This window comes from Catharus ustulatus, chromosome 4, assembly GCF_009819885.2.
Source record: "Catharus ustulatus isolate bCatUst1 chromosome 4, bCatUst1.pri.v2, whole genome shotgun sequence".
Classification (NCBI taxonomy): domain Eukaryota; kingdom Metazoa; phylum Chordata; class Aves; order Passeriformes; family Turdidae; genus Catharus; species Catharus ustulatus.
In genome coordinates, this window is record NC_046224.1 from 46,142,099 (window position 1) to 46,156,883 (window position 14,785).

At 39.8% G+C, this 14,785-nt stretch overlaps 1 protein-coding gene across 3 annotated transcripts in view; it reads right to left on the reverse strand.

The window, feature by feature from the left end:
• Positions 1-14,785, reverse strand: part of SYT1 (synaptotagmin 1) — a 337,000-nt gene that overhangs the window by 90,263 nt on the left and 231,952 nt on the right. The gene's annotated exons all lie outside the window — the stretch shown is intronic.

Here is a 14,785-nt window from a genome sequence, read left to right on the forward strand (position 1 = left end):
AATAAACACTGATTCCCAAATTTAAGCAGAACACCTGACAAAATTTTAAATCTTGTAAACTGCCATTTTATAAAAATCTTGAAATGCACTCAGTTGTTCTGCAAGATACTCAGTGCATTACCTAAAGGTCTCTAATATGACACAGAGCTACAGAGCAAAGCCAAAAAGTGAATCAAATTTGACATGTTGACGTCAGTGAATCACAAAAGGGAATGGGCAGTATAAATAGAGAAAATTAATTGCCTAAAGGAGCTAAGAAGAGTGCAAAGCATAGTCACTGGAACTACTACTACAAATTACCAATTCAGGATGATGACAGAGCATCTACACCTTCCTTACTTTATAGTTAATAAACTTCTTTTCTAACTTTTATTCAAATGACCCCAATAAGAGATAAAAATGCAGGAGAATAGTTAAACAATAATTTCTTTAGTATTTTGTGCCTCCAATTGTTCATTAAATGCAGCTGGAAAGCTGCAAAAGGAAAGCTGTACCATATGTAGAACAAATGAGAACTGATTACAAAACAAATGAACGGTAAGAGATAGATATTGAACAGGTTAACAGCTGTTTATGGGATGCATTTTATGAAGTCAGTAGCACCAATTCTGCAGTTAAAGTTGCATTAGATCTGCACTTACCACAACTTAAAATCTGTATTTCATGAATTAGTGTTTAATTTTGTCTTCAAATCTGGTGTTGTACCATTTTGTAGCACAACTGACTTGTCTACATGTTTTTCACCCAGCACTCAAAAATGTAAACCCATCATCTTTCACAAGAACTATGTGGTCTACTCAAATTCTGAACTTCACATGTGCACTTAGTGTGTTAGACACTCAGCACTTGAAACAGCATTTACACAGCACTGTATCTAAAACAATCCAAAGGAGTTATGCCAAAATGAAATGAATGATATGCCCAAATTTATCAGCCTTTTGTTTCACTGATTTGTCAGCAGTGCCTGAAACATGAATATGGGGAGCAGCAAGAATATGGCATGTGGTTCTGCCAGCAGGATGCCACCCTGTGAGGTAAGAGAAGAGGAACACATCGAGTGCAGATAAACTGTGAGAATCAATGGGTTGAGGAGACAGGGAATGTAGGCATTAAAAGGATAAACACATATGCATCCTGCAGATAAAAAAGCTTGTGTAGGTAGTGAATTCAGGTGCTTTTGTGCTGAAAGTGTTGTATCAGGTGGCATTCTGGCACTGCTGCCTTGGTTCTCTGGAGCATGAACAATGTAGGGTACCTTGGGGAACATTTGAAACACTTGCAGATACCTCAGCTTCTTTTTTACAATGCGTTGTCTGCTCTCATCTGTTTGTAATTTAATTTCAACCAATAGCTCTTGTGATGCAATTAAATGATGATTGAATTAATATCTGGGACACCAAGAGTTATGCAGTCTTCCTTATTTATCTCTTCAGAGAAAATATCCTTCTTTTTTTTTAATTAAACAAAGCACGAGCTCTAAAGTAAAAAAATTGAGGCGGCACAAAATCTGAACATTTACAAAACCACTGAAAATTCAAGCTTGAAAATCCAAAAATGAATGGATTATTTTTCCCAACAGAAGTGGACTATCTCTGTCAAGGAAATGGCTCATTTGAACATTGTTGTTGACAGAGATTGCCCATCAATGAATGTAAGTAACAGATTTGAGAAAAGTGAAACATACAGTTATCATTAAATTCGAAGAGATGTTTGTTTCCTTTCAAAAGCATGATAAAAATATTTTAAAACATTAATAATTTTACATAATATTGAAAAAAAATTTCCAGAATTACTAAAGACTTTGAGAGTTTGTTTACCTGTGTTCCCCAATTTATGATGCTTCCGGAGAAGCCTTAAATTCAGTAAAAGGTAAGGGTTCAAAAGCTACTTTTCTATAAAGTCATATCCAGGTGGGTAGACTGAAGTCACTAGCCAATTTGGAAGACTCAAATCTGTAGCCTTTTATTTTTCAGGCTGCTGTTTACCACCTGTGACCAGTATCTATAAAAATCTTATCAACAACATCTTATCAAAAATTTCTGTTTATGCAGTGTCTCAATTTGAAGATCCATATTGACTAATTTCACCCGGACTTTACCCATGTTTATAACAGATTTTCAAAAAATTATATTTTGCCAGTGGACAACAGTGGCAACCTACAATTTGAAGACTACCTCCATCCATATTATACCAGTTTGACCAGGCTCAGCAGTTTGAAACCTCAGGAAGTCTCTGGACATAAACCATTGAACAAAAGACCTCTGTGGCAGATGAAACAGGGTGAGTGACTTGGAAAATGCAGACCTTGACCCAGGGATCAAGGTGTCAGGGAGTCAGAAACTTCTTGTACAACTTGTCTTACCGACTGCCTGCACAAGGGGGTGCTTTGAAACAAGCAATACTTACCTACCTGACCAAGCAAAAGCTATTGGTTTAAGGATAATTAATATGCGTGTAAACTTTCTGGTGTTTCGGTGCTATTTTCTTTGTTCTACTCCTCTGGGAAAATACAGAATACTTATTTTGAAGAAGCTGTCATGAATGTCTACGTGATTTGGTGATTCTACAAAGCTCTTAAAGACAAATCTATAAGAGGGGATTTGCTGAGTAGCAGGTAGTAAATAAGGTCTTGAATTAGTGTTATTGATCCAATCCAGAGTATGCTCCAGGACTTTAGTCAGAAATGCAGGAATGAAGCCTATTTTTAAAAGGAGAGTGCACAGAAAAAGAAATACATGGCTTACTCTCGGCAATAGCAAGGCACTGAAAAGAGGAAGCTCTAGGAATGTTGAATGAAGACATTTTGGGTACCAATTCTGCATACTTCACTCATGCTGAACAACAGTCAGACACGCATGCAGCTAAATGTGAGCTCTCTTATCCCTTTCTGTTGCTTCCTTCCACTAATGCCAGCCAGAGTTGTGTGCATATTGTGGGTCATTCGATGTACTTGATACATTTCACAAATAAAGCAGCTGTGATGCTCTTAGATTATCATTTTAGTTTGGTTTAGGAGTCTATTTACAAGGCTTATCTCTTATCTCTATCTTACTCATAGATCATGCTTGTACTTGTGTTCCGTATTGATCTGTGAGTGCATAATGGACAGAGTGGGAATATATATTCCCAGAGGTCACCTAGTGATGCTCCAGCTGCAAAAGGCAATGAGAGCAAACTCAATCCCAAGCACTGCCTCTACAAACCTCTGGTGCTCAGGACTGACTGCTTAATTTCACTGCCTTTTTCCTTTGCCTTGCCTATTCCACTGCCTTGCTTCTACTGAGCTGCACTAGGTACATCTTGTGTCCCAACCTGTCATTAAATCTTGGTCCTTTGAGCATGCTAGATTCAAAGGGAAGGATGTATTCAATTTAAGAGCTACAAATTTTGTCCTTTATGTAAATACATCCTTACTTGGCTTTACACAAAATACTTGGAAGGGTACAGGCCCTGGGTCTAAAACTGACATTTCTGTTAGATGGTCTAAAATTATCAAATGCCTCAGAGGACATCTGACTGCAGAGGAAAGGCTTTAAGGAGGAAGTCACAAAACATGTAACAGCATCAAAGTGCTGCAGCCTGGGAAAGAGAATAAAATCCTTAATCCTCTTGATTTTCTTCCCTTTCTGAGTGCAATGTCAGAGGAAACTTTACTAACTTAGAATACAAATAGAGGGAGGTCTATGAAGAACTGAAGACAAGAGCTGAATTGAAAAGTGAAGACTCCCATACAAAACATACTGTTCATGAAAAATTTCCAATTAAGCAATTAAACAGCCTCATTTAAACTGTGACAGCAAAGGACTATCAGATGATGGCACATTATTCTGTAAAAGAGGCCCATAGCATGTTGGAATTGACAAATACTAATAATCCATGTTTCAGAGGGGGCATGATGCTCCATAGGAAGCTACAACTGCCAATTAGTTGTACATGAAGCACATTGCTGTAATTTAAAACTCTGGCAGCCTGAACATGGGCATACTGGCAGTTGTAGTTTATTAAACTGTAGTTTTATCTTAGCTTCTTGCACTTGCAGCTTCTAATCAAGGAGCAAATTCCATATATAGCCATATTCAGACTTTCTGTATAGAAATTCGCCAGAGACCATGTTCTTGAAATCAATTTGACATTCAGTAGAAGTTACTTACAGAAAATATCCTGAAAGCAAGAACCCAGGTAAAAGACACCACTACCATAGCAGAATGAATACAAAGTTGATCAATGTCAAGAAAAGAAAATGCTGACACATGGTAAAATGACTCATGACAGACAAAAACTGAAAACATATACTTGAATATACTGATGATTTAAATAGTAGCATTCAGGTTTATACAGCTACATTTCCACCCCAGACACTCTGATGTGTGACCTATTGTTTTAACAGCGTATTTGCAAAATACTATTTTTACTTTCGTACATTTAGTTCAACCTTTTTTTTTTTTTTGTGGTTAAATTCATGCTGCTACCTTTCACCCATCACTAGAAAGAATCATGACTAAGTAACTTAATGAATGCACTCATGCTTGTATTTTCCCCCTTCATTTTTCGAGCATGTGCAGTTGCATTAAGACTTTCTGTGAATAGTTTATGGAAGTTACTGAAGCCTTAACTCTGCTAAAAGAGGTATGTTCTGACAGTGAAAGGTTCCCACAGAAAATAACAGTCCGTGGAATTGCACAGATCAGATGAGTTCACTGACTGAATATACCCCTGCCTACAGCTTTTTTAGACATTATCATGCAAAATTATGCAAAATTTCTATGACCGAACATTCCATTCTTTGCAAATAAACCCACACTGAATTTAGCAGTAATCCTTGATACAGCTACAAATTTAGCCAAGGTGCTTGGGATGTTAGAGAATATGGTATGCCTACTGAATGCTCAAAATCTGGAAGTCAAAATGCATGAAAGACCTGAGATAGTTACCTACTATTGTAAGTTTGCAGGTCAGTTATGTTTGTTACTGCTGGTATTAATTCACCTTTTACAGTATGCGGTATGTTCTGTCGAAGTAAAACAAAATTACACAACAGTGTATCTTTTTCCTGCTGAGCACAACTATTTGTCTGTGTTCCTCCCTCCCTCTTTAATGTGTTTTGTTCCCTCTCTCCTCTAGTTCCTCACTGCTCAGTTTCATCCCCTCCTCTGCCCTTGTCTCTGAAGACACATGGGGGAAAAAAGCAAGAGAAAGCTCTCCTCTTACCCTTTCACAGCTCTCAGACCTCTTGCCTGCTCCTGCTTCCCACTTCCTCCAGCAAATACAGCGATTTCTTCCATTGCCCTTTATGAAAGTTGATGCAGAACATCTGGCACACAATGACCCAGAGGAGAAGCCAGCATCCCAGCTTCCTGCTGCATAGTATGTTCCTTGGGAATGACTGTAGGGCTGGCCAGTGTGACAAATAGAACAGCCCCCTGTCCAGCAAAATCTCTAGGTCAATTAATACAGAAAAAAAGTGTAGGGAAAGGAATGACTTCGGTGAAAGATGTTCTCTAATCCAGTATGGTGGTTGTAGCCAGCCGAGGGTCAGTCTCCTCTCCCAGGTAATCAGCGACAAGATAAGAAGACACAGCCTCAAGCTGCACCAGGGGAAGTTTAGGCTTGGAAATAAATTCTTCACAGAAAGAGTGGTTCAGCATTGGAATGGGCTGCACAGGGAGGTGTTTGAGTCACCACCCCTGGAGGTGTTTTAAAAAAGACTTGATGAGGCACTCAGTGCCATGGTTTAGCTGATAAAGTAAAGTTGGGTCACAGTTTGGACTTGATTTCAAAGGTCTTTCCAACCTAGTTTATTCTGTAATTCTGTGAGATTATATTTTTAGAATAATATATCTGTTGCCATAAAACTTTTAAAATAAAAAATGAGTTCAGGATCTAGAAAATTGCCGGAGATGGTGCTGGGGGCACCCTGAACAGCTGGGAAAGATGGAGAAGGCTGGAGCCTGCTACCATACCTGGAAGCCAGAGAGGTTTGCTGAATACTTTTCAAAACTCTTATGTACTAACAACAGTTGAGGCCAAATACTTCCTTGAGAAGGGACAAAATAGTCCATGAGGCTAATATTCAACTCTGATAAACAAATATTTAGATGTCTGAGATGACTGCTTTCCATCATGTGAACAATTCTATTTTATGGTTAAAATGATGCCTTAAGTTTTAGCTTTCATATATTCCAGATTCTGTACTGCATTAGTATGTAACTCTGAACCTCATATCAAGTGTCAGCAAGTTCTCTTCACAGTTTAGTTGGACAGAGCAATCCTTTTCCAGCCTGAGAACCAAGGACACCGTTGCAGCTTCAGGCCCCAAAAGTATAAACAGTGAATTGAGGAGAGCAGTCTGGGAAAATAGGACATCATAACCTGAAGCTGTAATTGGAAGATTAACCCCAATATGTAAATGGACCAAAACTTGTAAAAGTGTGAAAACTCGTGACTTGGGGATCCATCTTGGGTGGAGCCACAGCCGGGCTCTTGTCCTGCCCAACGTGTATTCTTTAAGGCCTTTCTAATAAATATCTACTTTATTCCTTTAACACAGTCTACCCTCTGTTCTAGGCAGCCTCTCAAGGTATCAAAAACATCCTTCATTTTTCTTGTGATATCCACAATATATTTCACCTCTAAACTCAACTGGTAGATTGTAGGGGAAAAAAACCCCCAAATAATCTGACTTGGAACTGGAAGTTTCAAAGGGACAAAATACTCCAGTCATATCAATCCCAGGATTCAAATATCAGGACAATAAGCCTCAAAAATAATGAGAGACTCATGGGAAAAATGAATTACGCTTATGTATGTTTGATTTTTTTGTTTATTCTTTCTTGCCTATACACCTTTGCTTTCATTGTATGCAACGAACACTGGTTTTATATTCCTTTTCAGTTTTTTAATGTTTAGATAGATTGTATCACGTTTTCCAGGTTTGCCCTGTGAACATGGGAGTCAGTCATGTAATTCAATGTTTAAAAGTGGAATCCTATGTCTTGCATTCTAGAATTAGTCATGTGTACTACATATGAATATTATAAATTCCCACATCAAGTATGAACTCCACTGCCTAGGAAGAGAGAGCTAATTTGCATACCTTTTTAATAAAATACTATGAAGGGGTAAAGTCCTTTAAAGGAGGAACAGATTTGTGAATTCTGACAAGATGAAGTTAGAGCAATTCTTTGTGTTTGCCAATGTTCTGTTAACATATGCAATCTTAACACAGGATGCTATTACACAATGACTTAGCATTTAAAGGACAACAGCTACTATTAAAAGATAGCAAACACTGGAGTAGTATATCAATTTTCCTGTGAAATTAAGAACCATTTTTATTTCTTTCTGGTATTTAATATTAACTTAAAAGTCCTCAAATAGAAATGGCTGATATATAGCAATTTTCACCAGTAGATCACAAAGTGTCTTATAAAGGAGGTAGATGTTTGAATTTCACAGATGGAGACACTGGTACATACAAAAGAAAATTATTTTGGTTGGAACACAGAAAACAGTGTGGGAGCATTGGAGCAGCAAAGTTCACGTCAACTGCAAGTCCTAGGCGCCCACCCACAAGTTAGGGAGCTAAAGGCTGGAGGATGTCATGCACATGGCGCACGCAAAGGCCTGGGGGTGCAGTGGCAACCTTGGATGCCACCAGAGCAGGCACGCCCAATGCCAGCCTGGGGTGCATGCACACTGCTTGGGGCCCTGGTAGCACAGAGGCAACACAAACTCACAGCCAGAATGAATCCCTTCAGCACACCAAACCATCAGCATCGTGTGCTGTGTAAGACAGCAGAACCACGCACACATCAGAGCTGCCCTGCATCCTAGCATCAGGCCCCTTAAGGTTGTAATGTTTCCAACACATCTCACTGGCACCTCAGCTAGTGCAGCGCCAGAAGCCTTGCTCAGCCCTTAGGACACATGCTTCTCTCTGCTTCTTCCCAAGCAGCAAATCAGAGGACCACTTTCACATTTTCTGCATGGATGTTCCATACAAAAGAGTGATGCTGCTGAGGACAGGAATGTGGTACTTCCTACCCTGGTATGAAACACTATCTGTAGGGTAGTTACTGTGTCACTGAGAATGTAATGACATGCCTTGCTCTGAAAATATTCCAGCCTTGCAGAAGCCTTTGGGACCTTGAAACTTGATTTTATCATTATAGATCTGTAGCACAAAGAAAGAGACTTGAGTTTCATTCATCATGCTCTGCTACTGTGGTGCATTAACCCTGGATAGATTCTAGGCGCCTGCCAAAGCTGCTCTATCTCTCCTCTTCTCAGATGGGCAGAGAAAATAAATACCACCAAAGGTCCTGGGTCAAGATAAGGACATGGAAAGATCACTCACCCATTACCATTGTAAAACAGACTCAGCTTGGGGAAATTAGCTTAATTTATTACCAATCAAGTAAGGTATAAGACATAAAACTGAATAGTAAAACACCTTCCCTTCAGCCCTCCCTTCTTCCTGGGATCAACATTTCTCTGAACATTCTCTACCTCCTCCTCCTCCTCACTGATGCAGGGGGACTGAGAATGGGGTTTGCAGTCAGTCTATCACATGTCTCTAACCCTCCTTCCCACTACTAGAGGGGGAGGACTCCTCACACTTCTCCCTTGCTTCAGCGTGGGGTCCCTGCCATGGGAGACAGTCCTCCACAATCTTCTGCAATATGTGCGCTTCCCACAGGCTGCAGTTGTTCACAAACTGCTCCAGCATGGGTCCCTTAGGGTGCAGTCCTTCAGTAACACACTGCTCTGGTGTGGATCCTCCATGAGGTCACCAGTCCTGCCAGCAAATCTGCTCCAGTGTGGACTTTATTCCCCATGGGGCCAGGACCCTGCTGAAGCCTGGGCTTCCTATGGGGGTCAGAACCTCCTTCAGACCTTCACCTGCTCCAGTGTGGGGTCCTCCATGGACTGCAGGTGGATCTCTACATTCCTGTGGACCTCCAGGGGCTGCAGGGTCACATCCTGCCTCACTATGAGCAGCGTCACAGACTGCAGGGAAATCTCTGCTCCAGTGCCTGGAGCATGTCCTCCCCTCTGCCCTGACCTCAGAGTCTACTTCTTACTTGAAGCTTTAAAAACAATCTTTTTTGTTTCCTGAGTCCTAATTGCAATTTTATTATCCAGACAGCAATACTGTAACTGGAATCCATGCACTTAGATCAAGCACTGAATTATGGGATACCACAGAGTAAACAGAATTCCTTCCTCATACATACCAAATTGATGAACCTGCCGATTGAAACAGGTCTGCTGTTCCTCAGCTTTGTTGCCAGTTCAAATTTCAATTTCCCACTTCATTTAAAAATGTGGTAAAAATCTCAGTGAAATTTACTGCTTCTCCATGTGAAATCAGGTCAAATGTAAAAATGCAAAGTACTTCTGTTTTGTAAACAATCAAATTCGCTTCATAAAGGTATGGCAGCCATTCCTTTAGGACTGTGTTTCTTGCCTCTATCCATTACACAGCTCAGGAGAGCTATCGTATTGACTGAACAAATACTAAGCATGTTCTTATGCCTGTTTTTATACAGCCCTGAAAAAAAGGCCTGTGATGAACTTGTTTCTTACTCCCTCTAAAAGGTAAGATAAAGACAGATTAAAAAGACTCTTCTACAGCCTAGAATGGTACACACACACACACACATATATATATACGTATAAAATATATATGCATTGTATGTGGTCTCCACTCATTAAAGAAACATACGTATTCTGCAGTTAAGGATTTTGGGAACAGTTAATATCAAAAACTTATTAATACTTTCTGTCACAAAACCCTATGTTGGTGTTTTTCCTTTTTTTTTCAAATTGATTCAACAGGAAGCATTCACATATTTAAGTATAGCAAACAGTGAGAAAGACCAATTTTTAACAGGCTGAGTTCCTTTTTCATATTTTCAGTGTCCAGAATGATTTACCAAAAATTAATTGCATGGCTGTAGTACTGACAAATCAATTATAAAAACAATCAAGGAGCAAAGCAAAACCATTCTCTTTCTTCCAGAGAAAATTATGTTAGTACAAATGCAGTATGTAGGCATCAATTGACCATATAAGAAGCCGTATTTCTTTCTGTGACAGGAGTGAATCTCAAAAAACATATATCTTCTTCTGGGCAGTAGTGTATGCTCAGTAAAATCAACCAAATATCTGCATTTTTCTATCTGTTATTTTAAATGTACAGCTAAAACTTTGAACAAGATTCTTTCATTAAATATTATCATTATTAATAGACATTCATTTGTGTGTGGGTAGTGCCTACAGGCACTGACTCAGAAAAAAATGCCTCACCAGATCAGACACTGCACACAGATGAAATAAAGGGACAATCTTGCCTGAGAGGCTTTTCAGTGAAAGGGCCCAAGCCTGTGTGGTGGGCACATGCCCATTTTGGTCTGATTGCCCACAACAGCTCTGTCTTGCCCCACCATCAGCCTACAGGAATGCACCAGACATGCACATTGCCAGATCCAGAGTGTCCAAGCACATCACCAAGTTCCTCTGTGCATGGCCCTTGCTAAACAGCCCTTCTACCTTCTCAACAACAGCCTCCTAGGATCCTGTCCACCTACAGCACGAATGCCGTGTTTCTGGAGGGACCCCACCCAGACAGCTTGGCAGCTCCATATCTCGCCAGTGGCCAAGCTTATGGCTATGGCTGGGCCCTGAAACAGAAGACACATGAAACAAAGCAGCTCTCCTTGCCAGAACCCTCCAAAAGAAGTGCCTAAGCTGATTGTGCTATTGAGGCACTTGCAGTTTGCCCCAGATAAGACCACACAGTTGTGTCTATTTTTTTGCATGAATGTTAGTATTGCCAGCACTTTCACACGGAACCTTCAGTGCGAGATTAAATTCCCTATTCCTAGTCACCATAACATGAAACATGGTTCATCATTTTTGTTTATAGGCTGTCTGTAATACCAACATTGGTCCTATAGTACTTAGGTGCCACTGTTGCAGGGACAAGCAGCATGAGCCACGCACATGCTCATTGGTTCAGTGTTCTCTCAAATTTGAATTCAAGTGGGTGCTAAGATTGCAAGGTAATTGTGGTCCTGGTGCATGGCCAGCAACGCCTGAGGTGCACCATAGACAGGCAAGAGCTCAGACCATGTATCAGTCATAGAAAGAGGGAGAGCAGGGTGCTGGAGTTGTGACTGAGCTATTCCACCTCAAGATGACTCGGCTCACCGCAGCAGAACTAAGCAAGGCTGGTTGTGGTTGTATGCACGCATTTTTCCAGGTTATACATCAACAATATCAATCATGCAGGGGTAGGCAGGAGTGAATTCCTGGCAGGCACTCTGCTCAGCTCATGGACATGAGACGAGACTAGGGGCATAATGCTGTGGGTTCTCTCTGGTTTATGTTGTGTGCCTGGCTGCTCAGGGCAGCTGGGCCATCTGTTCTGCAGTGTGGTCTGTCAGACTGCCTGGGGGTGTGTGCTGAAGGACTCAATGGTCCCAGGGTGGCGCCCCAGGCATTCCAACTAAAATCTTTTCCTGACCTCTATCTATTAAGCAGAGGTGCTGCTTGGGATATTTATACTAGTTGTGCAAATTTTGAGAGAACAGGTACCAACAGACCAGCTATCCTAAATCTCATCCCAGTGCTGGGATGGAAAGACAAACCCATTCTCGTGTCACACCTCATCTCTTTCTCAAAAAAAGCACAACAAAAGACAAATCCCTTTGCTCCTTTCCTGACAAGATAACTTGCCAAGAAAGCACCAATGGTACAAATGCATAAACAGCTTTTGCAGTTGTTTGCTCTCTTCCATCACACACAGCTATCACCATATGTATAAGATACATATCATGAAAATGCAGTTTTGTGGCATCTGGATGTTATTAGACACATACTGCTAATACAGAAAAATAAAATTTAATCTGGTTATTCACAGCCTGTATGCAATCCAAATTCTTCAGACAAAATGTTTTCATCTGCTATTTAATAAAAGAGCAGGCTTTGACCTTTCATTCTCTTTTTATGTGCTCAGTTTAATTTTAAAAGACTGAAGCAAAGAATCTAAACATGGGTTGGGCCTTTGCCTTGTATTTTGACCTCCTTTCTTTTGCAAGAAGCTATCAAGGTTGCAAGCGTATATCAGCAGTGGCCTTTGTCAGAAAAAAATCTGTTTTCAAAGTATGGTTAAGGTTAATAGCCATGTTGCTTTTCTTTTTCAGAAGCTCATTTAGCAGCACAATTATGACTAGGATGATGATGATTGATTACTAACTTCTGTCTTTTTGCACAAAAAGGACCATTCCTGAGTGGATAACCATAAATGCTGTAATGATCATTAACGTTGTTGCAGGAACCACTGCCAAAGTGATAAATAGATTTGGTTTACATTAGCTACCAGTCTAAAAGCATCATTTGACCTCATTAATCGATCTAATAAAATCTGGAGTCATGTTTCATAAGAAGGAAGACTGTCCTTTTTACAACAAGAACTCCATGCCTTCCTTCTTACCTCCATAAATGTAAGAGCTGAAATTTTGTACCATTGTAAGGCCACAATTCTCTCAAAAAGACTCAATGCAAATGCTGGGCATTCAAGTTTATTTTGCTTGTTCAGTCTGGAAGAAATTTAAACTGTTCTTGGGGGGCATTAAAAGATACCTGTATAAGACCAGTAAATCTGCATTCCTTGGAAAAGTGGTCAGTTTGCTGAAGGAGCCTAGGACACATTTATGCATAGATAAATGTAAAATTCATCCATGAATGTTCATGAATGTAAATAATTAATGTTCTGTAAATTTCATGTTAGTACACTGAATTTTCCTCAATATTATATGGTTGGTGTATAGATACAGCATTTTAGATCTGTGAAAATAAAAAGCTGCAGACTGCATTTGATGCCTTAATCCACATTTCCTACACACTACAGTTTCTTTTTTCATTCATCTTTACTTCTATAAGGTACACTTATAACACCTCACTGCTACTGTACCACTTTGCCTACCTAGCAATGCTAGAATTCATAATTCAGCATGCCTAGAATATGGTTTCTTTCATATTGTGCTTTAGCTTTCTGCTAATTAGCCAAAATAATTAGCTCACATGAGTTCTATTCAGGCCTTATATTCAGCTGGGCCATGAGAGTGTGTTATAACTGTTATAGCTGTATAGTGATATAGCTATAAAAAGTGATTGTTTCAGTTTCACATTCAGATGATGTGGATCTGAAAGAAGTCTGGGAAAGACTGTTTTATAGCTCACATATCATCCTGAAGGACAGCACAACATGTTCTTGTACAGTGTGATTTAATAGAGCTAGTTTGTACCAACACTTCTTTGGTGGACTTGTCAAGCAAAAACAATTACTATCAGTGTGTCTCTTAAGAGAGCACCTCTCCCTAAAAATTTCACCTATTATTTTGATCACCCTTTAAAATAAAATGATGTAGAGGGTGAAGTATGACTGTGCAAAGGACAGCTGAGGAACTATGAAAAAGAGGAATTTTCATCAACTTCTGCATTTTATTTGGTGATTGCTGGTTATTCTAAAATTCAATAATGTTGATAATGGGAACCAGAAATCTGTTCTCCCCTCTGATTTTGGCCTATAGTTTGAATTATTTCCTACACAATACCATGACTTACAGCATGAGTTAGAAGTGCTGTCATAAATTAAAGCTTCTAGCTGGATGAAGGAATTTAATCTAAGTCTCTCAATTTCCTGGAGAAACACTCCAACTTTAAGATTAATATTTAAAGTTTACATATATTAGGAGTGGTGAGCTGTGCTACCAGTTTAGTATCAGAAGACCTAGTCTTGTTTTACTCCTACCCTCATTCACACAAAACAAGGACTGTAGGCATCCCTCCTTCAAAGGGATATTTTAATTCCCCACTGTTAAGTGGACAGGTGAACTAGCCTGCTGGTCTGACATGTGTTTGGGATTTCAGATGAAAACCCTCCGTTTTAAATCCCTGTACCTGGCTTGCTACTGGACAGCCAGCCTGGGAGGCTTTTCATTGTTCTGAGACCCCATCTGTGCTGAGTCTGAAGGCCAGCCATGTAATAGTAAATACAGGCTGTAAGGTTTTCTCAAATTATGTCAGTCATTCTTCCTGGATATGACAGAAATAAATAAATTCCCTCTCTCAGTACCAGACTCCACCTTTGATTATCTGCATTAAGTGTCAGTTTTGCCTTATGTTGCCCAAATGAAAAGCACTTACCTCCCTTATGGGATCTAGTTGTAAGAGCTCAGTTCACAGACAGCATCCTTTCCTGCATCCTATCAATCCCGACTTTGCTCAGCACAGATCAATCCCACAAGAACATCCAGACCAGGCTTTTTGCACTAACTGAAGCATTCCTGTAAGGGTATATTGAAAACTCAAAGCTGAAATGTCAGGGCTTCTTCTAATTGGGAAGAGAATAGGAAATGGAACCATATGCCAGGGTCTGAAAGTCAATTATCAGACATTCTTGTTTGATTTTGCTGCAGAAAACAGTCATCAAGGTCTGACTCTAAAGTTCTATTCTAGACGTGAATCTACAGGCCTCTGGTTGACACCACTCCATGTCCACAGATTCTCTGAATCCCTTTCTGAATGATTTGTTAGTTGCACGATCAGAGAATAGTGTTAGCTTCCATTTAAAAACAGGAAGACAGCAGGCTTAAAGATCACAAAGAATGTCACTAAACCTCGAAAGCAATGAATTCAGCACCACACCCTGTGTAAACTCCTCTCCTGAGACTGGCATACATTTAATTACAAAACAAAATTTTCACTGTAGTAATAT